The following is a 27,379-nucleotide window of genomic DNA, read 5'->3' as shown; positions in this document are numbered from 1 at the left end:
ATGTTGTTTATCCCGCTGTTCGACAGCAAGCGGCAAGTGGTGGCACCTACGGGGAATGGTGAGCGCTCAGGTAAGTAATAAAGGAGAAAATTTTTTACTGCCACAGTCAACTAGCAGTCAACTAGCAGGCTTCTGTATTTGATGAAATGGTAGCCTTAAGGTTTAACGGAAGGTTCCCCTAGTGAGGGAGCATAAAGGAAGGTTCCCGTAGTGAGGGAATGTGACAAGGCTGTCCTAAGAGACAGCAAAGGACATCCTGTAGTGTGGCAAGCCGCCTCACCACCATGATAAGATGGCGCTGGTTTCCTGAAGTGCTTTCTAGGTAAACAAGCCCATATTTGGTTAAGCCAACTGTTGCAAGTGGGAGCACCTATGAACATAGGCCAAGTGGCAGGAGTAGATTGGCTATTGCAAGAGTATAAAAGTGTATGAATTCAGCTCAAGAGGAAGAAGAAGAAAAACCATGGTTTTATAATATTAAGGTCCTTATTAAACTGCTGAAGGAAGATTCCTGTGTCGTGCTTTCTTGCGGGCGAGGGACACGACAAGTGGTGCCGAAACCCGGGAATCAGAACTTTCAGTGGTCAGGGGGTGCACCGGTGAGTACCACAGGTAAATGTGGTCTGTGGACTAGGATTTAATCGACTTTGTATAGTCGATCAGCAAAGGTTAGTCTGTGGACTAGGATTTAATCGACTTTGTATAGTCGATCAGCAAAGGTTAGTCTGTGGACTAGGATTTAATCGGCTTTGCATAGTCGATCAACAAAGATTTAATCGACGTCGATCAACAAAGAAAAATATTTTGTTTTCGCTTTCATTCTGCTTGCTCTAAATGCTGCTTTCATTATGGGCGATTCTCCATCTAGTTCATTAGTACAGCCTTTAGATTTTTTGTTGCGCTCTAAAGAGCTCAAGGTTAAACGCAGTACTTTAGAAACATTCCTTGTAAGAATTGATAAGGCAGCCCCATGGTTTGCTGCCTCCAGAAGCTTGACTCCTGCCAGCTGGGATAAGTTGGGGAAAGATTTGGATTTCCTTCAGGAGCAGGGACAATTGGAGAAAGGAGTGAAACATAGTGCAGGAGAGCAGGTTTATGGAACTATTCCAAAGAGGAGACTGTACCCAGATTTAAAAGCCCTTAGAACACCAGAAGATACAGGGGAGTCAGAATCAGATGGTGATGAGAAAGTGAAAGAGCTAACGCAGCACTTACGGAAGGTGAAGATAAAAGAAGGGGGAACTAAGAGGCAAAAAGATTTCAGACAGAAGGACTATGAGGAAGAACAGAAGCCAGCTCTAGCCTATGATCCTCCCCCATATGTGGGAGGGGTTCCAGGCATGGGTAGAGCTTTTAACTCTGCAGCTTGGAGGGCTGCCCATGTAGAGTTGGGGTTTGCCTTGTCCTGTATTCCAGGACAATGATGGGGGAAGACATCAGGAACCTATAGAATTTAAAATGATAAAGAATATAGCAGAATCTGTCTGCACTTATGGTGTGGGATGCTGCTTTTACTATCGCCCAAATAGAGGGGCTCAATAGATTCTGCATGACCCCCTCGGAGTGGGCCAGTTTAGTGAAAGCTTGTGTTTCCCCAGGTAAATATTTAGACTGGAGAGCCTTCATGTTAGAGGGGGCCAATGAACAGCCTGCATGCCACCAAGCTATGGGCAAACCTGCCTGGGATGTGGATATGCTTCTGGGGCAGGGTAGATTTGCCAATCAGCAAACAGGCTTTCCATTAGAGGTTTATGAACAAATTAATAAGATCTGCATTGCTGCCTGGAAAGCACTCCCTAATAAAGGAGAGGTGCAAGGTAACTTAACAAAAATTGTCCAAGGCCCCACAGAAGCTTTTTCAGATTTCATGGCTAGAATGGTAAATGCAGCAGGGAAGATCTTCGGGAATGCTGATACAGCCTATGCCTTTAATTAAACAATTAGTATATGAACAATGTACAAGAGAATGCAGAAATGCTATTAATCCATTTAAAAGCAAAGACATAGAGGCATGGATGAAAGCTTGTAGAGAAATAGGTGGCCCATTAACAAATGAAGGCTTAGCCACTGCCTTCCTTCGCATGGAAGGACTATTAAAGGCTTTATTAAAGGCTAATGGAGCACCTTTAAAGGTTTCCTCAGCTAGGAAGTTTTTAAAAACTGTAGAAGACAAAGCCCCTTGGTTTTTAGATAAGGGCTTATTAAATCAAGAAAAACTATCACAAGAGACAGAAAAAGGCCCCCCTCCTGATCCCTTCCACGCAGCTCCATGGCCACCTAGGGAGGGAACACCCATGTCCTTGAAGCAGTCCTCCCCCTAGGCAGAGATCTCAGCAGCTCCATTCCTCAAAAGTAGTAAGAAATAATGTTTTGTGATTTTCTGCATTCAAACCTAACCTGATTTCTCAACCAGGAAGAAAAAGGGTTAAAAAGTCCTGGGTGATCCTCCCTCCCCCCTGCCTGGCCTTGATGAAGGCTGCATTGGAATGCAAACTGCAACAGTCTCAGCGGGAAAGGGGGGTAACTTGAAGATATAAAAAAGAAAACAAAAGGGTGTCTGTTTTAAACTTCTGGGTTGCTACACAGAACTAATTCATTTTCCAGGATTCTTGTTTTGTTTTGTTTTTCTTTAATGCTGTATTTTTGAGCTCATAATTTTGATCTTGCATACCTAGGTTAATGATTTTTTTTCTCTTTTTGATCAGTTCTATTTTTTATTCAACTAAAGTTTTTGAACATCTGTTACATTGCAATGGAGATTCACCTATAAAGTTACAAGGCCTTTGATTTTGTGTTATTTGTATGTCGTGCTGTCTGGTGTCATGTCTTGTCTGCATCAAAACTGAGCGCTCCTAAAATTAAAATTTAAAAATGGATCCAAATACTTTTATTCACGTGATTTAAAAGGGTTCAATTTAAATTGAGTAAACTAATAAAAGTGAAATGTCTTTAAAAATAACTTGCAAGTCTCTAGGTGGTCAAACTAATGGAATGTTGATGTTAAACAATGTCTAATATCAATTGTTTCTAGGACTTTTCTTCAACAGGAAAGAGACAGCAAATACTGTTCAGGACACCTGCCTGCTTTCTTGGTTTTTACAGAATAAGTGAATTAGAGTTAACATATATGGGATTACTCAAATGTGTTTGTAGAGACATCTGATTAATTTACAAAATTAAAATGCTCATTGTTAAATAACATCAAGTACTCTTAACTCCTTAAATTCCATGGAGTATCATACTTAAACATTATTGGTGCTTTCATAGGTTGGTAAATAAAAAGGGTTTAAACTTGCTTTGTGTCATCACTAAATTAAAAAGAAGGTTACTAAGAGTTATGTCTTAACAAGTACAATTCTATATACAAAGGGTTCTAAAGGTTTCAACTGTGTTTCAACTAGAGTACTATAAACAACACAATATTTAATCTTATTAAAATAGAGCAATTTATTTAAATTCAGAAATTTCATAAGAGTTGTTTCAGAATGTAAACAAAAAGGGGTCAACAGATAGGAAAGAGAAAATAAAAGGGTCTGGATATAAAAATATATTTAGTAAAAGGGAAAAGGAAATGTTTCTGGGTAAGAAAGTGCTTGTGTGATAAAATACATGAGGGTCTAAGTAAGTGCTAAGAAAGTCTATGTAAGTAAAGGGCAAGTTTCAACATGTTTGTGTGAAACTGAGTTGGTTGTGTGTATGTGAGACAGCTAAAGCTATTAAAGGTTTTTCCTAAGGTGAAATACTAATGTTCTGCTATACACCAAAGTTTAATCTACATGGTAAAATGACATGGTAAAATAACAAGAATTTCTTAGAAACACTAATTTACTCTTAACTTTGTGTCTATTAAGTTTTATTCTTTAGAACAATTAGTCTTAATAATTGGGGTGTATACAATTATGGTTAAACAACTGTTAAAGTATTCTACTGTGTTACAGAGTCTACATTTTTCTTAAGAAACTAAATTTGGTAAGAAAAAAGTATCAAGGTAATTGTGAAATGGTTTCTAGTTGTATATGAAATGTGTTCATATTTTTCAGGTATACAAGTTTTTAAAGCAGGAAATTTATCAAGCTGTGCTATTCTCCAGATTAAACTTGTCTGTAATGGTAATCTTAAACTTATAAAGAGTAAATTTTAATTGGGGATTTATTTCTATCGTTTAATGTTCTATTATGGGACATATTATCAGTAAGGTATATGTAACATTGGTTACTTATTTCACTGAGATAAAAATTTAAATGTAAATATATATCTAAGAGTTAGTGACAGCCTGATTTGTTTAAAGGTTCATATTGTAGAAGGTAAAAGCATTTTGCTACACAAAAGAAAATTTAAAAGCTCTCTCAGCCTTTCTTTGATTGATTCCTGTTTTGGATATAATGTTAGACTGTGTTAACTAATGTTTATATGGACTCAGAAATCAATATATATAAACTTCTTAAAATGACATTTAGGAAAGAGTATAATGCATTATAGCAAAAATGGGACAACAATGACTGAGATTGGGGTCCCTGACTTCATGACTGTAGCATGCCTGGTGCCTGGAAGTGTTCCTGTGTAGGAGCACAAGATGCCTAACTGCTGTGGCAGTAACCTCCCTGGGGAGGCTCTGTACAGGAGTCCTATCAGCTCTTACATTGATATCAAGCACACAGCTCTTGGGCAGAAAGAAATTGTTTTGCTAGATAACCAGTGTTTCATCAGTTCCCTTCTCTAGTTCCTGCCCACCTTACAGTAACTTTGGACAGTGGACTTCTTTGAGAACTACACAGAGTTCATAACATTGCACTTTGCAGTTGTGAGAAAAAGTTATGTAGATGGTCTAGTCTCTGTAACTCTCCTGAAAACAAAGAATAATGCTTACATAGTCTTTAACTTAATAATAAGACATATATAAATGTTGCTAACATAACTCTTTAGATCTACATTTTCATCAGAGAGCAGAGCTCCATCTGATCTCAGCTTAATCTTCAAAATCTGTGTTTATAAACCTTTATTTTCTAATACTCCTTTGACCCTCACTGAACTTGAAAATTTGGTCATGCTGGTCATGGCAAAAGGGGCAAAAATTAGTTGTAGGATTAGAACACTTAAGATTTGTAAGGAGCCACGCCTTACCTGAGATAAGGCTCTGCCTCCCACCTTACTGCATGTTAGAGTGACTCCAAAATAAGTCAGACTTCAGCTTATTTAAAGTTATAATCAAAAGATTGGTTTTTTTGTTGTAAAATTACTATAATCTCAAATAGGGAATATAATGTGGTTCTCAGTCAAAATTCAAAATAGCTATTATAGAAGCAGAATATATTTTTACCCTTACTTATTTCATTTTGTAAAACTGTTACCTATTAATGTTTTGCAGAAGTAGCTGCTTCAAGAACACGCAACCTAGGTAACTTGTGATAATAAGCCATCACCTAACAAATAGTGGTAACAGATACCAAAACAAATAGTGGTAACTTCCAGAACTAATGCAGACTCCAGTTAGATAAAAGGGTAAATAACTGTAAAGTTATGGACATTAAAGTTAAAGCCCAGTACTCTTACTTTATGACTGGTGAGACTGGCTTGCTGGATGATTAAGATCAAACTTAGAGATTGGAGTACAGAAGGCAAGATAGACCAGTATTTGGATCTTTTGCCCTCAGTCAGCCTGAACCCAGGGAATAAGAGGACTTCTCTAAGGAGCACTTAAGGTGTTGGAAACTGTAGGTGCCATCAATCCTAACAACAAAGTTTCATCTTTATTTACTCAGTTACAAAATTTGATTTTGGGCCGTTCTGCACCCTTTTATCCTGTACATATAAGAGTTCATACGGCTCTCCCTGGACCTATTGTTGAAGGAAACACAAGGGCAGATGCCGCTACCCGTACAATTTGTTTTCTTTCTTCTCTTGATTCCTTGAGCAAAAGTGAGACAGATTGTCTTAGATTGTTCTCATTGTGTTCCATTTCATCATCTCCCTTCTTTTGATGTTAACCCCCGAGGCTCGCGACCTCTTACGATTTGGCAAATGGATGTAACTCATATTACAGAGTTTGGTTCCCTAAAATATGTTCATGTCTCAGTAGATACTTTCTCTGGAATTATGCATGCCTCTGCTTTGGCAGGAGAAAAAGACCATCATGTCATCTCCCATTGCCTAGAGGCTTGGGCCGCCTGGGGCCTTCCATGCTCCTTAAAGACAGATAATGGGCCGGCGTACACTGGTCAACAATTCACCTCTTTCTGCTCCACTATGGGAGTGCAACTGACTCATGGCTTACCTTACAACCCCCAAGGTCAGGAAATCGTGGAGAGAGCTCATAAAATGATTAAAGAACTTTTACAAAGACAAAAAGGGGGAATAGGAGCAAGCCGTACTCCTAAAGAGCGTTTGTCTTTGGCTCTTTTTACCATTAATTTTTTAACTTTGGATGCACATGATAATTCTGTGGCTGACAGACATTGTTCGCCGCCTGCCCCCCCTTTTTCTATTTCTATTATCAAACAGTTCAGAAGTGATTTTAAATTGTTCTAATGACAATATTACCTGCCTGCTTTCAGAGTGTTGGAACGGTAGTGAATCTGTTGCTGTGATTGTAAAGGTACCCACCTTTGTACCTGTCCCAGTGGAGGTCAATCCAGATAATTTTCCGTTGGTGAACCTCTTCAGAGAAAAGAGAGACTTTGGCATTACCGCAGCCATAATAACTGCTATTGCTGTCTCTGCTGCTACAGCCACTACCGCTGCTCTAGCCATGACCAATCAAGTTCAAACAGCACAAACCATTAATCAAGTCATACAGCAAACTGCACAGGTACTGGAATCCCAGGACCACGTTAACAGACATATCCTATCAGGGATCTTGGTGGCGAATCAAAGGATAGATTTACTACAAGTACAGTTGGATGAACTTTTCAACATTGCACAAGTTGGATGCATCGGGAATCATAAACACATGTGTATAATTCTAGTAAGATATGAAGAAGCAAAGAATCAAAGCCACTTGATTTCCGCCTTTCTTGCAGGCAATTGGTCCCTAGAAGCTGAGAAGATGATGAATCAACAATTATTGCAGATTGCGATTTTAAATGACACTCGTGTTGAGCCTGTTACTTTGAGTCAGTTCTCTAACTGGCTCACCTCTGCCTTTAGTTATTTTAAAGAATGGGTTGGTGTGGGGATCTTTGGATGTATTTGTTTTGCAGGCATTTGCCTTTGCCTTTGGTTTATTTGCAAGCTAAGAGTGCGTCAAGCACGTGAAAAGGCGGTGTTAATTCAAGCTGTGTTAGCCATTGAACAAGGGGTGTCACCTTCTGTGTGGTTGGCTAATCTGGCACGGGAATAAGTGACATTTTTAATATATCTCTGTTAGAGTTAGAATTATCATTTACGCTAGGTGTCTGCAGAGTACTGCTGTAATTATTATGTACTTTTCTTTGAGGACTGTGAATTTACATCCTAGGGATTTCTTGTACTAATTAAAGCTTCAATTACCTTGTAACTTCCACCTTTAATCTTGAGCTATAACAATAATGTTAGAGGAGAGAACTGTTACTGTATGCCTTCTGTTCATTTTGGTGCCCCTGTATTGTGCAGAGTTGGCAAGAAGAGTAATGTGTTTTCCTACCTCAGGCCTTTGCAGTTGTGTAAGCTGGATAAGCTCCCCCTAGTATGGTTTTCCATACCGCTATGTCTTCATGGACACAGGATGCGAGGCAAAGCACTGCACTTGAGAGTTTTATTTTTGAACCTCAAGGAAGGCATGCCCTATTGCATGTGGGTTTGATGTCCACGTCCCACCCTACGAAAAAAGGCATCGGCTTAGGTGATATCAGGCACGGAGAAGGTGCCACTCTGGGACTGACGTTCACTATTTGCCACTTTTGCACAGTAGGATAGGGCCTCTACCTTCACCTGTGTTCATAAAATAAAGAAGGGGGAGCTGTGGCGAGCCGCCTCACCACCATGATAAGATGGCGCTGGTTTCCTGAAGTGCTTTCTAGGTAAACAAGCCCATATTTGGTTAAGCCAACTGTTGCAAGTGGGAGCACCTATGAACATAGGCCAAGTGGCAGGAGTAGATTGGCTATTGCAAGAGTATAAAAGTGTATGAATTCAGCTCAAGAGGAAGAAGAAGAAAAACCATGGTTTTATAATATTAAGGTCCTTATTAAACTGCTGAAGGAAGATTCCTGTGTCGTGCTTTCTTGTGGGCGAGGGACAGGACACTGTAGTAAATGAATATGTGTAAGGTGTTATTTGTGTTATATTTTCTTGTTTGGTTTCCCTTTGTTGTTGTTGTGGTGATATGGACATTAGTTTGTTTCTGTCTGACTTCCAAAAAACCAAAATTTCAAGAACAGTTAATAGAAGGGGAAAAGATATTAGAAACTGTAAAAGAAGAACAATCAAGTCGAGCTTCTGAAAGAGAAATTAGATGTTCAGACTCAGAACAGGGATGTGACTGAAGAACAGAAACAATCTGAGACAGAGCTAGTAAAAAAGTTCTCTAAGTGGCATTTAACTCCTACTGCACCACACCCTCCAGTATATAATCCAGATCACCACTCTTTTCCAAGTTGTAGGAGTGCATGTACTTGCTGCACAGGGGTGGCTCCACAGACAGTGGGCTAATGTAGAATCTCAAGCAGTGTTCCCAATATTCCTGGTATTTGAAGATCAAAAAAATTAGAGATATCATCAAATATTAGATATAAAATTAGTAAAACTGTTAAAAGAGGTAGTTATGTCCTATGGAGTACAAGGTGCATTTACCATTTCTTTATTAGAGAATGTTGCAAGTCAAAATCTTACTCTGACTGATTGGGGTAATTTAGCAAAGGCATGTTTATCTGGGGGACAATATCTCATGTGGAAGGTGGCAAACCAGGAGTTATGCTCTGATACTGCCTGATGTAATGCAGTTGCGGGCAATCCTCCATGGAATCTAGACATGCTGACAGGCCAAGGACCATATGAAGGGCAAGGTAATCAGATTAATTTCCATCCCAATGTGTATCAACAAATTAGTGCTGCTGCCACTAAAGCTTGGAAAACGCTTTCAGGTGCTGGCGATCTTCAAGGACAGTTATCTAAAGTTATTCAAGGTCATAATGAACCCTATGCTGATTTTGTAGACAGATTGATTCAAACAGCAGGACATATATTTGGAGATGTGGACCAGGCTATGCCTTTAGTCAAACTGCTTGCATATGAGCAAGAAAATAAATGGTGTAAAGAAGCAATAAGACCTTGGAAAAACAAAGACCTTGGAGCCTACTTAAAGGCTTGTAGGGATATTAATGAGACTTTTATTCAAGTTCAGGTGATTGGTGCAGCACTTGCACAGGGTCTTAGAGGTAACACCAGCTCCCACCCAGGCCAACAGTGTTATTAATGTAAACAATTTGGACACATGAAAAAGGACTGCCCCCAAGGTTCTGTGTCAAACTTTGTCCCTGATGTAAAAAAGGGAAACACTGGACAAGTGACTGTAAATCAACTAGAGACAAACATGGTAACCCTTTACCTTCAAAAAATGGGAATCAGGGCCCCCAGCCTCAGGGCCCACAAATATACAGGGCTATCCAGTCCGTGCCTCAGACCCATTACCCTTGACTCCCAATTAGACAAACAAGAGGAAGTACAGGATTGAACCTCTCTGCCTCTGCCAGAGCAGTGTTAACTCCAGAGATGGGAGTACAACCAATGCCAACTTTGGTTGTTATCCCATTACCTAAAGGAACAGTGAGACTAATTCTGGAGAGGATTTATGCTTTAAAAGGATTAAATATTGTCCCTGGAGTTATAGACCCTGATTTTACAGGAGAAATAAAAATCCTTGCTTTTTCACCAAGAGGTGTAGCAATAATAGCTCAGGGTGCTGGCATAGCACAATTGTTGGTCTTACCCAGCTGCCATGATCAATATCCATCAAAGATTATTATTAGGGGAAATAAATGATTAGGTTCTACTGACCAAAATATGGTCATGTTAGCATTGGATTTAAAAGATAGACCTATGACAAAGTTAGTGATAGAAGGCAAAAGTTTTGAGGGCTTATTAGATACTGGGGCTGACAAAAGTATTATCAAAATTACAGAATGGTCCAAAACCTGGCCACTTCAACAGGCAGATCAGACTTTAAGGGAATTGGGTACAACTTCCAATCCTAACTAGAGTGCAGCCATATTAAAATGGAAGGATGAAGAAGGTCATAGTGGTACCACCCAACCTTACGTCCTCGAACATTTCCCAGTAAACTTGTGGGGGAGAGATATCATGAAACAGATGGATTTACATCTCACATCCAAGATCCCATACAGTAATCCAAAAGTTAATCAAATAATGTTAGCTCAAGGACACATATGGGGAAAAGGTCTTGGGAAAAGTAGTCAAGGATCTACTTTACCCATTTTAGTTACTCCAAAATAAGATAAAAAGGGATTGGATTTTTATTAGGGGCCACTGAAGCAATTAAAATAACATGGAAATCTGATAAACCTGTCTGGGTCCCTCAGTGGCCCCTCTCAAAAGACAAATTAGAAGCAGCCCAGCAATTGGTTAAAGAACAACCAGAGGCTGGACACATCAAACCATCCACCTCTCCTTTCAGCACACCAATATTCATAATAAAAAAGAAATCAGGAAAATGGAGGCTATTATATGACCTAAGAGCAGTAAATTTTATAATGGAGCCCATGGGACCTATTAAATTATGATTACCTACTTTATCGACTATCCCAGTTAATTGGCCCTCCATTGTTATTGCCATAAAAGATTGCTTCTTTTCCATTCTGTTACATCCCTCAGACACCAAAAGGTTCGCATTTACTGTGCCCTCACTTAATAATAGCTCTCCTAATAAAAGATATGAATGGATAGTCCTCCCATTAGGCATGGCCAATAGCCCCATTTTGTGTCAAATATATGTAGGCAAGGCTATTGAACCCATACACCTAGCAAACCCTCAAGTTTTAATCTATCATTATATGGATGATATTTTGCTAACTCATAAGGAAAATCATGTCTTAAAGCAATGTTATAATTCCTTACTAAAGTCACTGGAAAGATGGGTCTTACATATTGCCATTGATAAAGTACAAATGACAGACACCAAAAACTTCCTGGGATCTATCATAAATACAACTATGGTTAAACTCATAAAAATTGCCATTCAGGTGGACAAACTTAGAACTTTAAATGATTTTCAAAAACTTTTGGGTGATGTTAATTGGATTAGACCTTACCTTCATTTACCCACCTCAAGTTTGGGCCCCCTGTTTGACATTCTTAAAGGTGATTCTGACCCCCTTTCTAAGTGTGTGCTTACCCCTAAGGCTCGAACAGCTCTCAATCTTGTTGCATCAGCTATGGAAAAGTTTCATCTTGATCATATTGACCTAGTTAAGCCTTTATTATTCATTGTCTTGGCCACAAATAAGTTACACACAGGAGTGTTTTGGCAAAAGGGTCCTATTCTATGGGTTCACATGAATTATGCCCCTAACAAGGTCTTATCCTTGTTTACTGAATCTGTGGCAGAATTAATCCTTAAGGCATTAAAAGTATCCCTTTCCACCTTTGGATCATATCCCTCAACAAAATCTACTACATAAGCTACTGATCTGATACAATATCTTATTAATAATTCAAATTCAAGGGCTATAGCCTTTACTAGTACTTCTGTTGTGTTTGACAATCATTTGCCATCTGATCTGCTTCTTAATTTTGGAGTCAACATCCTATAATTTTCCCTAAAGTCACCTGAAAAGAACCCATTATAGGAGCTACCCTTATATTTACTGATGGATCAAAAAATGGTACGGGTGCTATTACTATAGATAATGTTACAGAAACATTACTCTTTATCACTCTATCTGCACAAAAACAGAACTATTAGTAGCTATAGAAGTATTCAAAACCCACCATGAGCCTTTTAACCTATTATCTTAAAGCAAATTTGTTGTTAATGCTATTCAAAATTTAAAATTAACTGGTCTGATTTCCCTCACCTCCACTATTGCTAAATATTTACAATGCTCACAAAAACTTATCTGGGACAGAAAATATCCTTTTTTTATTGGGCATGTTTGGGCTCATACTGGCCTTCCAGGTCCTCTAAGTTTACACAATGAGTTAACAGACATGGCCACCAGAGACCCACACATCTTTAATATGCTTGAAAATGCAAAAACTTTTCATTCCAAATTTCACGTAAATGCTTCCACTCAACATACACGCTATAAAATTACTAAGGCAACAGGTCGGGACATATTCAAGTCTTGTGCTAAATGTGCTACACTTATTCCTAATCCCTCATTAAGAGTAAATCCAAAAGGGCTTCAGCCCAATCATATTTGGCAAATGGATGTAACTCATTATTCAGAATTTGGAAAACTACAATTCATTCATGTGTCTATTGATACCTTTTCAGGATTTATTATGGCATCTGTTCATACTGGAGAAAAAACTAAAGATGTAATAACACACTGTTTACACTCTTTCTCCATCCTGGGGGTTCCAAAACAAATTAAAACACATAATGGTCCTGGATATACATCCCAGGCCTTTAAACAATTTTGTTCCACCTTTGGTATTCAACATGTCACAGGAATTTCCTGTAATTCTACTGGACAAATCATTGTTGAGCGTGCCCATTTAATGGTTAAAAACATGCTTTATAAACAAAAAGGGGGAATAGGGGCATCATACAGATCGCCAAAAGACAAATTATCTGTTGCCTTGTTCATCTTAAATTTTTTAAATCTCAATTCTGAGGGCCGATCAGCTGCTGACCATCATTCAGAGCCTAATAAATAACATCTACCTCAAGTGCTCTGGAAGGACATTCTATCGGGACAATGGAAAGGCCTGAAATGGGTGTTAATCTGGACCTGAGGATCTGTTTGTGTTTTCCCACAGGACGCACAATCGCCAATTTGGGTGCTGGAGAGATTAGTCTAGGCCTCAACGGAGAACCAAAAACAGGAAGAAGATGTGGAGGCTTCTCCCGCTGATGGTGTTGGCGATTTCTCACCAAGTTAATGAAGGAGACTCAGGTGAACTATGGGGGATAGTAAAGACGTGGCCCTATCCTGTTCCCTTACCAACACTTCTATTCTATATCCTCCTATTTTTACAACAATTGGCCACATTTTTCCAGTCCACTATTCAATGGGGAAAAGAATGGTTTGGGTTTTTGTCCGTGGGAGGTTTATTGTGTGTTGTATCTGTTCTGTGCATATAGTGTTTATACAAAATGCGAATACATCGGCACAGAGAAACAGCCATTATTCACCAAGCTCTCATCGCAATTAAGGCTGGCTCATCCCCCCAAGTCTGGTTAAATATGATGGACCAGTAGTCAAAGATGGGTAAGATTCATGGGGAGTTTATACAGACCTAAGACAGGAAATGAGGGCTAGAGCTTCATTGTCCCATGACAGGTAAGGATGTGACTCCATCCTGGATAACCTAAGACAGGCATGGTCTCTTTTATAAACAGAAAGGGGGAGATGTGGTGGGCAAGACCCAGGGCCCAGGGTTACGTCACACACATCCAAGATGGCGACTGGAAGAGAGCCAAAGCAGTGTGCTGAATGTGCCTTGAGAAAAACAGGAAGCGTTTGCCATTGGTTGTATGATAATTAGTTCAACCACTTAGCACGTGGAAAGATATATCTTACTTGTATGCTTTAGCTCGTGATCCCTTGACCTTAATAAGATTGAATGGACATATCTGATTACAATTGCTTATGCATGAGACTGCTTATACATTGAGGGTGTTATCCGAATAAAGTGAAAGCTGCTTCATGAACTTCTGAAGTGTACATGTCGTTTGTCCCGCTGGTCAGCGGCAAGTGGCAGTTCCACAGTCTGGCTATTGTGAATTGAGCAGCTATGAATATTGATGTGGCTGTATCTCTGTAGTATGCTGACTATCAGTCCTTTGGGTATAGGCTGGAGAGTGGGATAGCTGGGTCAAGTGGTAGGTCCATTCCAAGTTTTCTAAGGAATCTCCACACTGCTTTCCAGAGTGGCTGCACTAATTTGCAGCACCACCAGCAATGTATGAGTGTACCATTTTCCCCACATCCTTGCCAACACCTATTGTTGCTTGTATTCTTGATAATTGCCATTCTAATTGGGGTGAGATGGAATCTTAGGGTAGTTTTGATTTGCATTTCTCTTATTACTAAATATGGTGAACATTTTTTCATATGTTTGTTGTTTGCTTGTAGTTCTTCTGTGAAGCATCTATTCATATCTTTACCCATTTGTTGATTGGGTTATTTGTATTCTTCATGTAGATTTTTTTGAGTTCTTTATATATTCTGGAAATTAGCGCTCTATCTAAAGTATGAGTAGCAAAGATATTCTCCCACTCTGTAGGCTCTCACTTCACATTGCTGAGAGTTTCCTTTGCTGAGAGAAAGCTATTTAGTTTGAATCTACCCCAGTTGTTGATTCCTGCTTTTATTTCTTGTGCTGTAGGAATCCTGTTAAGGAAGTCTGATCCTAAGTCCACAAGGTGAAGATTTGGACCTACTTTTTCTACTATAAGATGCAGGGTCTCTGGTCTGATTTCCAGGTCCTTGATCCATTGTGAGTTGATTTTTGTGCAGTGTGAGAGATAGGGGTTTAGTTTCATTCAGTTTTCCCAGTACCATTTGTTGAAGAGGCAATCTTTTCTCCATTGAATATTTTTGACACCTTTGTCTAGTATGAGAAAATTGTATTTATTTGGGTTTGTGTCCCTGTCCTCTATTCTGTACCATTGATATACCTGTCTATTTTGGTGCCAGTACCATGCGTTTTTCTTACTATTGCTTTGTAGTATAGTTGAAGTTCTGGTATTGTGAAACCCCTTGTTTCATTCTTCCTGCTAAGGATTGCTTTAGCTACTCTGGGATTCTTATTCTTCCAGATGAATTTCATGATTGCTTTCTCTATTTCTGTAAAGTATATCATTGGGATTTTAATTGGAATTGCATTGAATCTGTATAGCACTTTCGGTAGTATGTCCATTTTGACAATATTAATTCTGCCTATCCAAGAACATGGGTGATCTTTCCATCTTCTGAGGTCTTACTCAATTTTTTTCCTCAGTATTTTGTAGTTTTCATTGTAGAGATCTCTCACCTCTTTGGTTAGTTTGATGCCCAAGTATTTTATTTTGTTTTTTTGAGGCTATTGCAAATGGAGTTGTTTTCCTCAATTCCTTTTAGCTATTTCATTGCTTGCATATAAAATTGCTTTAGATTTGTGCATGTTGATTTTACAGCCTGCTATTTTGCTGAATTCATTGATGAGGTCTAGAAGTTTTCTGGAGGAGTTTTTTGGATCCTTTAAGTATAGAATCATGTCATCAGCAAATAGTGATAGCTTAAGTTCGTCTTTTCCTATTTGTATCCTTTTAACTTCTTTAGTCTTCCTAATTGCTCTGGCTAGAGTTTTGAGGACAACGTTGAATAGAAGTGCTGAAAAGGACATCCCTGTCTTGTACCTGTTTTTAAAGGGAATGGTTTTAGTTTTTCTCCATTAAGAATGATGTTGGCCAGGGGCTTAGCATAAATAGCCTTTACAATGTTACATTCCTACTATCCCTATTTTTTCTAGAGTTTTGAGCATGAAGGGGTGTTGTATTTTGTTGATCGCTTTTTCTGCATCAATTGAGATAATCATATGATTCTTATCCTTAAGTCTATTGACATAATGGATATGTTTATTGATTTACAGATGTTAAGCCATCCTTGCATTCCAGGGATGAACCCCACTTGATCGTGGTGCATGATTTTCTTAATATGCTTTTGGAAACAGTTTACCAATATTTTGTTAAGGATATTTGCATCTATATTCATCAAGGATATTGGTCTAAAATTTTCTTTCCTTGATGTGTCTTTTCCTGGTTTGGGTATGAGTGTGATATTAGCTTCATAGAATGATTTTGGTAGGATACCCTCCTTTTCTATTTCCTGGAATACTTTGAGAAGTATTGTAATGAGTTCTTTGAAGGTCTTGTACAACTTGGCTGAGAATCTGTCTGGTCCTGGGCTTTTCTTGGATGGCAGATTTTTAATGGCTTATTCTATTTCATTGCTTGATATTGACCTGTTTAAATTGTGTATGTCCTCCTGGTTCAGTTTGGGAGGAGCATATGTCTCTAGAAATTTTTCACTGTCTGGTAGATTCTATTTTGTTGGAATACAGATTTTCAAAGTAGATTCTAATTATGATATGTATCTCAATGGTGTCTGTCATGATATTTGCTTTTTCATCATGAATTTTAGTAATTTGGGTTTTCTCTCTCCTTCTCTTTGTTAGTGTGGCTAAGGGTTTGTCTATTTTGTTTACTTTCTCAAAGAACAAACTTTTTGTTTTGTCAATTTTTTGGATAGTTTCTTTTGTTTCAATTTCATTGATTTCAGCTCTGATTTTAATTATTTCCTGTCTTCTACTACCTTTGCTGTTATTCTGTTCTTCTTTTTCTAGGACTTTGAGCTGTAATGTTAGGTAATTTAGTTGTTGACTTTTCATTCTTTTCTGGAATGTGCTCCATGCAATGAATTTTCCTCTTAGGACCGCTTTCATAGTGTCCCAGAGATTTTGATATGTTGTATCATCATTCTTATTGACCTCTAAGAATTTTTTATCTCCTCCTTGATGTTTCCTGTTATCCATGTTTCATTCAATAGCATATTGTTTAGTCTCCAAGTTTTGGAGAAATTTCTGTTTTTTATTTTGTCATTGATTTCTATTGATTTCTACTCTCAGTTCATTATGATCTGATAGAACACAAGGCAGTATCTCTATTTTTTTTCCATTTCATAAGTGCTGCTTTGTGGCACAACATATGGTCTACTTTCCAGAAGGTTTCATGTGCTCCTGAGAAGAAAGTGAATCCATTAGTTGATGGATGGAATATGTATCTATTAAGTCTAGGTTATTGATTGTGTTATTGAGTTCTATGGTTTCTTTGTTTGATTTTTGTTTGGAAGATCTATCTAGTGGTGACAGCAGTGTATTAAAGTCACCCAGAATTATTGTGTTGTGGTCTATGTGATTCCTGAAATTGAGAACGATTTGTTTGATGTATAGAGATGCACCATTGTTTGGGGCATAAATATTTACTATCATTATATCTTCCTGATTTATGGTTCCCTTAAGCAATATGAAATGTCCTTATTTATCCCTTCTGAATAACTTTGACTTGAAGTCCACTTTATCTGATATAAGGATGGAAACCTCTGATTTTTTACTGAGTCCATGTGAATGAGAGGTTTTCCCCCATCCTTTCACCTTTAGTCTGTGGATGTCTTTTTCAATGAGATGAGTCACTTGCAGGCTGCATATTGTTAGGTCTTTCTTTCCAATCTATTCTGCCAGTCTATGTCTTCGATTGATGAGTTTAGGCCATTAATATTCAGGGTTATTATTGAGATATGATTTGCATTCCCAGTCATTAGGCTTATTTTTGTTTCTAAGTTGGCTTGGGTTCTCCTTTGAGTGGTTTTTCTCTAAGGTAGTTCCTCCATTTGTTGACCTACATTGTTGTTTTTCATTTCATCCTCATGGAATATTTTGTTGAGAACATTCTGGGGGCTGGGGAGATAGCTCAGTTGGTAGAGTGCTTGCCTTGTAAGCACAAGGCCCTGAGTTCAATCCCCAGCACCCAAAAAAAAAAAAAAAAAAGAGAACATTCTGTAGTGCAGGCTTTCTGTTTGTAAATTCTTTTAACTTTTGTTTTTCATGGAAGGATTTTATTTCATCTTCAAATATGAAGGTTAGTTTTACTGGGTATAGGATTCTTGGTTGGCAACCATGTTCTTTCAGAACTTGAAATATGTTGGTCCAGGCCTTTCTAGCTTTCAGAGTCTGGGTTGAGAATTCGGCTGCTATCCATATTGGTATCACCCTATATGTAATCTGATGCTTTTCTCTCGTGGCCTTCAAAATCCTATCTTTATTTTGAATATTAGGCATTTTTATTATAATGTGCTTTGGTGTGGATCTGTTGTGATTCTGTGCATTTGGTGTTCTGAAAGCCTCTTGTATTTGATTTTCCATTTCATTCTTCAGGCTTGGGAAATTTTCTGATATTATTTCATTGAATATGCTGTTCATTCCTTTGGTTTGTATCTCTGTGCCTTCCTCAATCCAAATAAGTCTTAAATTTGGTCTTTTCATGATGTTCCATAGTTCTTGGAGATTCTGTTCATGATTTTTTACCATCTTCTCTGTTGGGCAACTTTATTTTCAAGATTAAATATTTTGTCTTCATTGTCTGAGGTTTTGTCTTCCAAGTGGTCTATTCTTTTGGTGATGCTTTCCTTTGAGTTTTTTATGTGGTTTATTGTTTCCTTTATTTCAAGTATTTTTTTTTGAGAATATCTATCTCTTTGTTGAAATGATCTTTTGCTTCCTGCAGGTGCTCTTTCAGCTTATAGGTATTATCATTCATTGCCTGCATTTGCTCTCTTATCTCATTCTTTTCTTCATGAATCATCTTAATCATTTATAAACTGAAGTCCTTTCCTCACACTTCTTCTAACATACTGTCATTGAATTCTATTAATATAGAATCTAGATTTGTTTTGATCATTTTCTTCCCTTGTTTTTTCATGTTGTTCATGTATTTTCCACTCTAGCAGTGCAGATCTGGGGTATTGCAGATTTTCCCCTATAGGATTATAGTGCCCCTATAGGTTTCCAAAACCCTTTCTTTAAGGGGAGATCAATATTAGCAGTGCCCAATTCAGACACTATGCAATCCTAGAACAAATAGCCCCCATGAGGACAATAACAAATTTGTCATAATAAACAGAATGAGTTAAAATATTATCTTCAATAAAACAAACAAATTTGCAATAAGGTATGCAGTTTCTAATGGAGGACAAAGAGGATGCAGAGAGATGTAGAATTGGGCTGTTAATGGGATAAGAAAAGAATATACAGAAGTTCTAGATAATAGAAAGTGTGAGAGTGTAATCAAAAGAAATTGGATGTTAGCATGCAAAAAAGAGAGAAAGAGACTCTGTGGGAACAGGTATACAAAAGGAAAAGAGAGCAAGAAAAGTAGAGAAATAAAAACTTAAATTTTTCAATAAGGAGAAAAAAGAAAATCTACAGTATAACAGTAATATATTAATGAAACCTCCCAGTGTTCAGTAGCCTGATGCATGAGAGTTACCTGACAATGAGCTTCAAGCCTCCAGCTGGCATCTCAGGATGGGATTTTTCCCACCTAAAGATCGGAGCTACAGTTTCCAGGATTATGGAAGATGTCTGCTCTGCCTTTGAAATGTGTTGGCTTTGGGGAACTGCAGCTCAGGGTGTGGACTTGGTCAGCTGGAGGTCCCGGAGGCGGGATGCAGTTGGTCAGGTATGGGTACTGGAGGTCCGGTGTGTTTGGTGTGTTTGTGGAATCCTGGAGGCTGGTGTGGTACTGGTGATATAGCACAGTCTGTTGTTCTGGGGGTCCTGGTGGCAGGGAGCATTCAGTCGATGTGAGGGCCCCAGAGGCAAGGAGTGATCAGTCAGGCAGAGGGATCCTGGAGACAGGGCTCAGTCAGTCTGGCAACAGGTCCTACAGGGCCTGGCTGTTGTGTCAAAATGACATCAGCCACATGTAATCAAACCTGCAGGTACTGTGACAGAGAACTTCCAAGCAACAGCAGGCAGCTGCTGCTCTACGGGCAGTCGGTGATCAGTTTGCTGACTGTTTTTGGATGATTGGGAGGTGAACCTCATGCGTTGGGTGATGGATAGGTGTAAGGCAGGCAATGGACCAGCCAGAGGCAGGCAATTGGTGAATGATAGGTGCCTGACAGTGAGCAATCTGCACTCAAAAAAGGTGTTAATATGCTGGTAGACTGCAGGTCATCACAGCAGACAAATGGGTAAACACCAGGGAATTGATAAGCAGTAAAAACTGTCTCACCAAGAAACAGATATCCTCTGCTTGAAACCAGAGTTACGGAGCGACAAGGAACGCAGCCTCCCTCTAATCCACCATCTTGGATCGGTAATTTGTATTTCTTCAAGTAAGTGTTTATTCAGATCATTTTCCCACTTTATGGGTTTATTTGTTTTAAGTAGTTTTGAGTTTTTTATATATTCCATATGTTGAGAAAAAGTAATTGACAGCCTACACACAGCCCTTCTTGTGGGAGATATCTCATTTTTGGGGCCTCCCCAGAATCAACAGGGACATGGTCTTCCAACTTCTCTGTGAAGAACCAAGTCCACTCATCCTCTCACGTGACTCATGTCCCATCAACCCATGAACCTTTTTCTTCTCATGTGAACCAGCTCACATTAGGAAACTCTCCCTATCTCTCATCTTCTCGATTTTCCACTGCCTGGAGACCCTATTCTCTAAGAATCAGCCGCCTTTGTTTACCCAACCAGCCAGGATGCAGCCCTTCTTTACCCTCCCCTGGACAGAGATTTGGAACAACACCCTTGTGTGCAGCCAGGATGTTCTACAACTGAATCCTCACCTGACCCCAACAGCTTATTGGATGATTTCATTTAATCTTCATATCACTTATTTCTTCAACTAGAGGAAAAATGTTTGGTCAGTAGTTACTGTTAAACTGAAATTCCTGAGACCAAGGATATCTTTCTGTCCTTTCTACCCAAATGGACATATAAATCTAATACAGTCTTGATCAAAATCTATGAAGACTTTTTTATTTCTTTGTAGAAATTAACAAGCTGATTGTAAAATGTATGGGAAACTTCAAATGACCTAGAATGGCCAAAACAGTTTTTGTGGAAGACCTAAGGATTTATATTACCTGATCTCAGGGATGAAAGGATAACAAAAGCTAGAGTAATCAGTCGTAGGATATCAGCATGAAGCCTGGCATACAGACCAGTGGAGGTAAAGAGACAGTTCAGAAACAGATCCACATACAAATGGTCATCTGACTTTCGAAAAAGATTCTAAGATGATTTAATGTGAAATGAATGGTTTTTCAACAGAACAATAGAAGTTACTATCCAAATGGAAAAATAATGACCTCAAAATTTCATCTCACATCATGTGTAAGAGGTTGGATTGTGTTCCACCAAGATGGACATATAAGTCATAGGCTCCAGCATCTGCATGGATTTCAGGTCAGTCAATGTACAGAGGAGCAAAAATCCTTCAGTTGAGCACACTCCTCAGGATAAAGGGTGCTCTGTTTGAATGCCTTAGAGACACTCTGCAAATCCTCTGTATTTGAGGTCAGGAGACATTATTTTGTTATAATAACCTATGGTAGTCATGGATTCTTAGATGTAAGCAAGATATGTGATCTGCACACGCACAAAGCTAACTGTAATATGTAACCTAGGTAACATGATATGACCCTGGAATAGATAGTAAAAAGGACTGGTTTCCCATGGAAGCCACTTTTCACTCTTTTCCATCTTGTATGCTTGCCCCTTTATTTTCTCTCCCCTTAAGCCTTATAGCTGGACTCCAATTAACCTGTACAGGTATCTGTAAGAAAAGACAACATGCTTGGTTAAGGGAACATCAAAAAGACAATAAAATCATCAAATGAGATTGTCCTGGGTTTGTTGGGAAATCTCTATATTCAATAACAAACATCTTTACACAATGAGGGTGAAATACAGATGAAACAGGAGAAACACAGGAGATAGCCAAGGAAAAATGTGAGGGAAGCCTATGGTTATGCTTCCATATGCCCAGAATGCCTGTAGCTCAGCAGCTGAAAGAGGTTGAGAGGATTGTCCCTCAGAGCTGGCTGAGGAAGCAGGGACTTGACAACACCTTGATTTAGGTTTTGGGCCACTGTAACTGTGAGATTGTAAATGTCTGTTGTAAGGAGCCACCTTGTGTGTTATCATGTGTTACAGCATCAGCAGAAAAATAACAGAACACACAAAAATTAATTCAAATGTCTGAAAGGTCTAAATTTAATCTATGACCATAATCTAATCTAGAACTATAAAGTTCACATGATGAAACAGGAAAATATCCTCATGAACTTGGTTGTGGTAGGAAGTGACTTGTGAGAGAAAAAAATGAATGCTATCTATTAGCAAAAACAAAAAAATAAATATATATTAAAACAATTTAAGAATACACCATGAGGGAGCAGCTGAGGAGAGCAGGAGGAGGTAGTGGCAGCTAGAAGTTGCTGCTCTTTAGTGTAATTGGCAACCCATCAGGGATCCTTTCTCAGACTCAAGTTAGAAGTGAGAGTTGAGGTAAGTGAGGCTGCCATTGCTGCTCTGAACTCCTGAAGGGGAGAATGGATTTATCAGGAGTGAAAAAGATGATCTTGATAGAAGTAAAAAAATAAAATAAAATAAAATGTCCAGCACTAGGGATCCACCTCCAACCAAAAATCAAGGAATGCTCTAAAGTCAAAGAAACCACCAAGGACATGAGTGAGAAGGATGATGGCAGGGATAAGCCTTGAAAGAGTTTCAGGGCTTCCAGTGGAAGCAGCAGCAGTACCAAGTCTCTGTTCAGTTTCACTTTCAGCTCAGGATCCAGCAGCAGCACAGTCTTCAGCAGTGTCTCCAACACCTCCTCTGCATCCAGGTGCTGGGGAAGCTCCAGCACATCCTGCTGCTCCCATTCCAGCAGCTCCTGTGGATCTCCCAGCCCATCTTGGTGTAGACATGGCAAAAGTGGTGATCCTGCTCAAAAGTCAAACCAGAGCCCTTCACCTAAACCCCAAAGTCAAATCAGAGCCCGTCCCCTAAACCCAAAAGTGCATGTTGGAAGACTCACCAGGAATGTGACCAAGGATAATAACATGGAGATATTTTCCACCTTTGCAAAATTAAAAAGATTGACATGCCTGTAGAAAGGGTACATCCTCATCTATCCAAAGGCTATGCATGTATGGAGTTTGAGAATCAGATAAAGCTGAGAAGCCACTGAAGCACATGGATGGAGGACAAATGGATGGCCAAGAGTTCACTGCTACTGCTGTGTTGGCCCCCTGGTCTAGGCCACCCACCACCCCAGTGATTCAGCCCTCCAAGGAGAATGCTGCTGCCACCTCCTATATGGCATAGGTTGCCCCCACAGAGGAGGAGGAGATCCAATTTACAAGACACAGGTCACCCATGAGCAGACAGTCCTGCTCTGCAATACACTGCCATCACAGAAACTGCTCCATTCTAACTGCTCCAGATAAACAGACCCACCCAAACTCATGTATACCTTATGTTCCACCCGGCTCAGTGCTGTCACTTTCCTAGCTAAAAGTGTGTTGGCAGGAAAGGACCCTTCACTTGGGCTGGCTTAAAAGGCAGCAGTTGAGGCCTTTCTTCTGCAGGCAGGTTCTAGCTGCAGAAGTGTTGATGGTTCAGGAATGTGCCCATTGAGGTGCCCTGCAGGTTTCCCATTAGAAATCTCACCCATTATTGTCTTCCCAGTGACAGAGCTCACAGGGACCAGCAAGCTTCCAGGTGGCAGTGTGACCCAGACTCTTCATAGATGACTTGAGTCTGTCTGGCACTCTTGGTTACACTCTTTCTGTTGCTGAGCTATGTCCACAAGAAGGGGACCAAGCCCCATTCCTTTTAAGCCTAGTCTTTTCCCTGCTGCTTGAATATTCTTCCAACATCTAGGGTTGCCCCCCACCTGTTAGATGCTACAAATGTTTCTGTCTTTCTACACCTTCCCACACACCCCTGCCCCACATTTCCCTTATTCTCTGAAATTGGTGAGCACATTTTGAGCCATCTCTGCAAGATCATGACTGCCATCATGGTGGTCCTGCAGGATACCTTGGAGATATGTACTTAATATTTCCTCTCTCTTATTGTATAGTCAGTACTATAAACTTTGTTTTGAGTTCTGTTACATAGCAGCAGTTTAGATAAGGTTGGGTTTGTACTTTTTTATGTAGTGATGAAAATGTATTGAATAAATCTAGCTTGAGAATGCAAAATAAAAAAAGCCTATACTAGGAATGTAAAATGTAAGCCAGTAACTGGAGGAAACATCTCACAATACAGATACCTGAAAATGAACTCATATCTACATGTACAAAGCAAACTTACCATTTTGTAGAAACAAAAAATTCTAATTAAAAATTAGATGTATTATTTAAACAGACCTAAATTTATGAGGGAAGGGTACTTGGGATTGAACTTTGGGGCACATGAACATGGACAACATCCCCAGCCCTATTTTGTATTTTATTTGAAGACAGGGTCTCACTGAGATCATTAGTGTGCCTGGCTTTTGCTGAGGGTGGCTTTGAACTCATGATACTCCTGCCTCCTGAACTGCTGGCATTATAGCATATGCCACTGTGCCCAACTAAATAGATAAACAAATTTTAAAAGAAAGCATATGAATGGTCATTAAGCACATAAAACCCTCTCAGTCAATAAGGAAATGCAAATGAATACCATAATAAAAGATGTTCACATATGGTACTTATTGAAATAGATCCAATTAAAAAGACCTGACAATACAGACTCATGATAAGAATACAGAGGAATAAAACTCTTACACTTTGCTGTCAGGATAAAATGGTACAAATACTTTCTTAAACAGTTCAGCAGTTTCTCTAAAATGTAAGCATGGAATTACCATATTGTTCAATATCCTATTCCTAGATATTTACCATGGAGAAATGAAATCATGCATTTATACAAAGATGGGTATGTGGGTAATTATAACAGAGAATTAGATACCACTTTTGCTAAAAGCACTCTTTACACAGGCCTTTCACTGCCCAAACAGTAACTTCAAGCAGCATAAAATTTGCCATCTCTAATTTCAATTTGGTTTTTATCATGTGACACTTTGGACCACATCCCTGTTCAGTTCTGTACAAAAACTACAAGGTTTATGAGTCTTAAATTTAGCTAACCTATCTTGTCCCACTTGACAACTGAGGACATCAATATAAGAGTAAGTTTTGAGATTTTCAGGGACATTCAACTGCCAGATTTTATAATCTCCTGTTCCAGACCCATTCAGTGGCTCCTACAAGTCTTCTGTCACTGTCCTACACTGGCACTCAGTTTAGGTTCTAGGAGCAGCAGAGCCTCACAGACAGATCATTTCACTAAATGAGAACAATTACCCTCCCATTGGAACTGAGGCTGCCACAGTAAGCTGGAGCACTTATGCCATGTGTACTGATGGCTCACCTTATCTGATAAGGCCTCCAGAGCCACCTCATAGAACCAGTTCTGAGAGTAATGACCAATCACAATATAGCCTGACAAGATGGACTACCCTATAAGCTATGAAAACCCCCATTCAAACCCTGCACACTTGACTTTGCAGCCTTTTCTGTAAAACCTCAAGGTTTCTGTCAATGCCTTGAAGCAGATCTTTGGTCACTGTATCCCTACCCCTGATCTTCATGGTGTGGCCACACTGATTAAAACTCCTTTCCAGGCCTTCACCATTGCTTGTCTCTTTGATTCACATATTGGGACAGGTGGTCACAGTCACTGAGGTGCCATGAAAAGCATGACTGCATCTCACCTGCTGGATGCTTCTCAGTTATCTCACCACCCTAAAATCTGAGTACTGATAAATAACATATGTCCAAGCCTGTGCATCTCTCAAAACCTGAGAGGCAGCCTGCACTTCTCTAGAACTGGAAGCACCTTACATTCAACCTCTTCCAACTTGAGGCTGAAGAGGGGAGGGTTCCTGATGCCCTTTCCTGCCTCAAACAACCCCAGCAAGGGCTGCAAGAGAGAGATGGCCCCTTCATTCTCTAGGTGGAGTAGGAAATTCCTGAGGAAGGACTGGCACTTCCAAGTCTGTCCTCCAAAGGAGATGCCACCTGAGTCCCTATCAGGGGATTAATACACTGATTACATTAAGGCTCTCATGACCCAAACTTTTCCTCTAAAACTTCATTGTCAAACACATGAGTTTTGCAGGACTCCTCATATCTGAACCATGACAGCTTTTCCTTCACATTATTGTATGGTCTTTCTGGTATTTTTTTCTTGTCTTTTTAGAGATTTATCAGTATATTGCTATTTTAAAAGAAGTGCCTCTTGGTTACATTGATATTTCTCTGCTGTTTCCAATTCTATGTATCTGTTCTTTTCTGCTTCTTTCTGCATGCATGGGCGTAATTTTTTTGGTTCTCATTGTCTGTTTTCCTGAAGTGAACATGATTGGCAATCTTTTTTGTGTTATCATTTTATTACTTAATTCAGGTATCTTTCTTGAGTTGTCTTTATATTTAGATTTCTTTTTTGTAATGTGGGCATTTCAGTGCAAAAAATTTTCTCCTAAGCACTGCTTTCATCTATAATCCTGAGTTTGATATTATATTTACTTCAAAATATTTCTAAATTTCCATGAGCATTTCACTTAGACCCATGGACTATGAGAATTGAACTGGTTAATGTGTTTAAGGAATTCAATGTTATCTTTCTCTTAATGATTTCTACCTTAATATCAGATCATATAAGTGTTTTATGTAATTTCCAATCTTTCAAATCTGCATAAGTTTGAACTAAGGCGTAAGAAGTGATCACTCCTGGTTCACATGGGAAATGGTGCCATTACCATGCTGGTTTTGTTACTATTACTCTGTAGTATAATTGAAGGTCTAGTATTGTGATACCAACTGCTTCACTCTATCTGTTAAGGATTGCTTTAGCTATGCTTGGTTGTTATTCTTCCAAATAAATAAATTAAAGGCAGTGTGTCAATACACAACTAAAAAAAATAAACAAAATAAAAATAAAAAATATATTGTGAATGAAATGCCATATTAGGAGACTAAGTTCATTTCCCTGAATGTTTTCATTAACCATTAGGACATGATCACAAGTCCAGAGCCTAACAAGTCTCCCAGGGATCGAGTTAGGAGGGCTGAAGATTCCTCAAACTGTGCCAAGAAATAGTCAACCCATCTCTGGGGACCAAGTCACATGATCTGGCAATAAATTGTCCTCTACCCTGGATTTAATGCTTACTGGGTGCAAAACAGCAGAGCTCTTTGTCTTTGTATCAACTCTGGGAGTATACCATCTGGATGCACAACTTGGACATGCATGGTTGGGGCAGGGGCCATGGTTCCCAGGTGATCATTGGACAAGCATCCCAGACTTATGACCATTTAAATTTAATAACATTTCTTTTGTTATTTTTTCTTTTGAGAAATACTTCACAGTAAAGTGTATTTTGGCATATTATACATATATTTCTCTAAAGATTCCAGTCCAGCTGGACAAGGTGGGTTTTCCTAATATGGCCAATATCCAATGCTTAAAGAAGACTTTCTCTCTCTACCAAACCTGCTTGCTACCTTAGGGTTATATGGCAGACAGAAGTTTCATGACTCATCATGTCCTTGGGACCAATGCTTATCACATGGTCTGGGAAATGGGGGTCCTGACACTGAAAACACAG

The 27,379-nt window shown here is 39.1% G+C and overlaps 1 pseudogene; it reads left to right on the top strand.

Moving 5' to 3' along the window:
* Positions 1-23,229, top strand: LOC124974272 (RNA-binding protein with serine-rich domain 1-like; annotated as a pseudogene).
* Positions 23,230-27,379: the final 4,150 nt, after the last annotated feature.

This window comes from Sciurus carolinensis, unplaced genomic scaffold (genome assembly GCF_902686445.1).
Source record: "Sciurus carolinensis unplaced genomic scaffold, mSciCar1.2, whole genome shotgun sequence".
NCBI lineage: Eukaryota > Metazoa > Chordata > Mammalia > Rodentia > Sciuridae > Sciurus > Sciurus carolinensis.
This window is presented reverse-complemented; position numbering and strand designations above follow the sequence as displayed.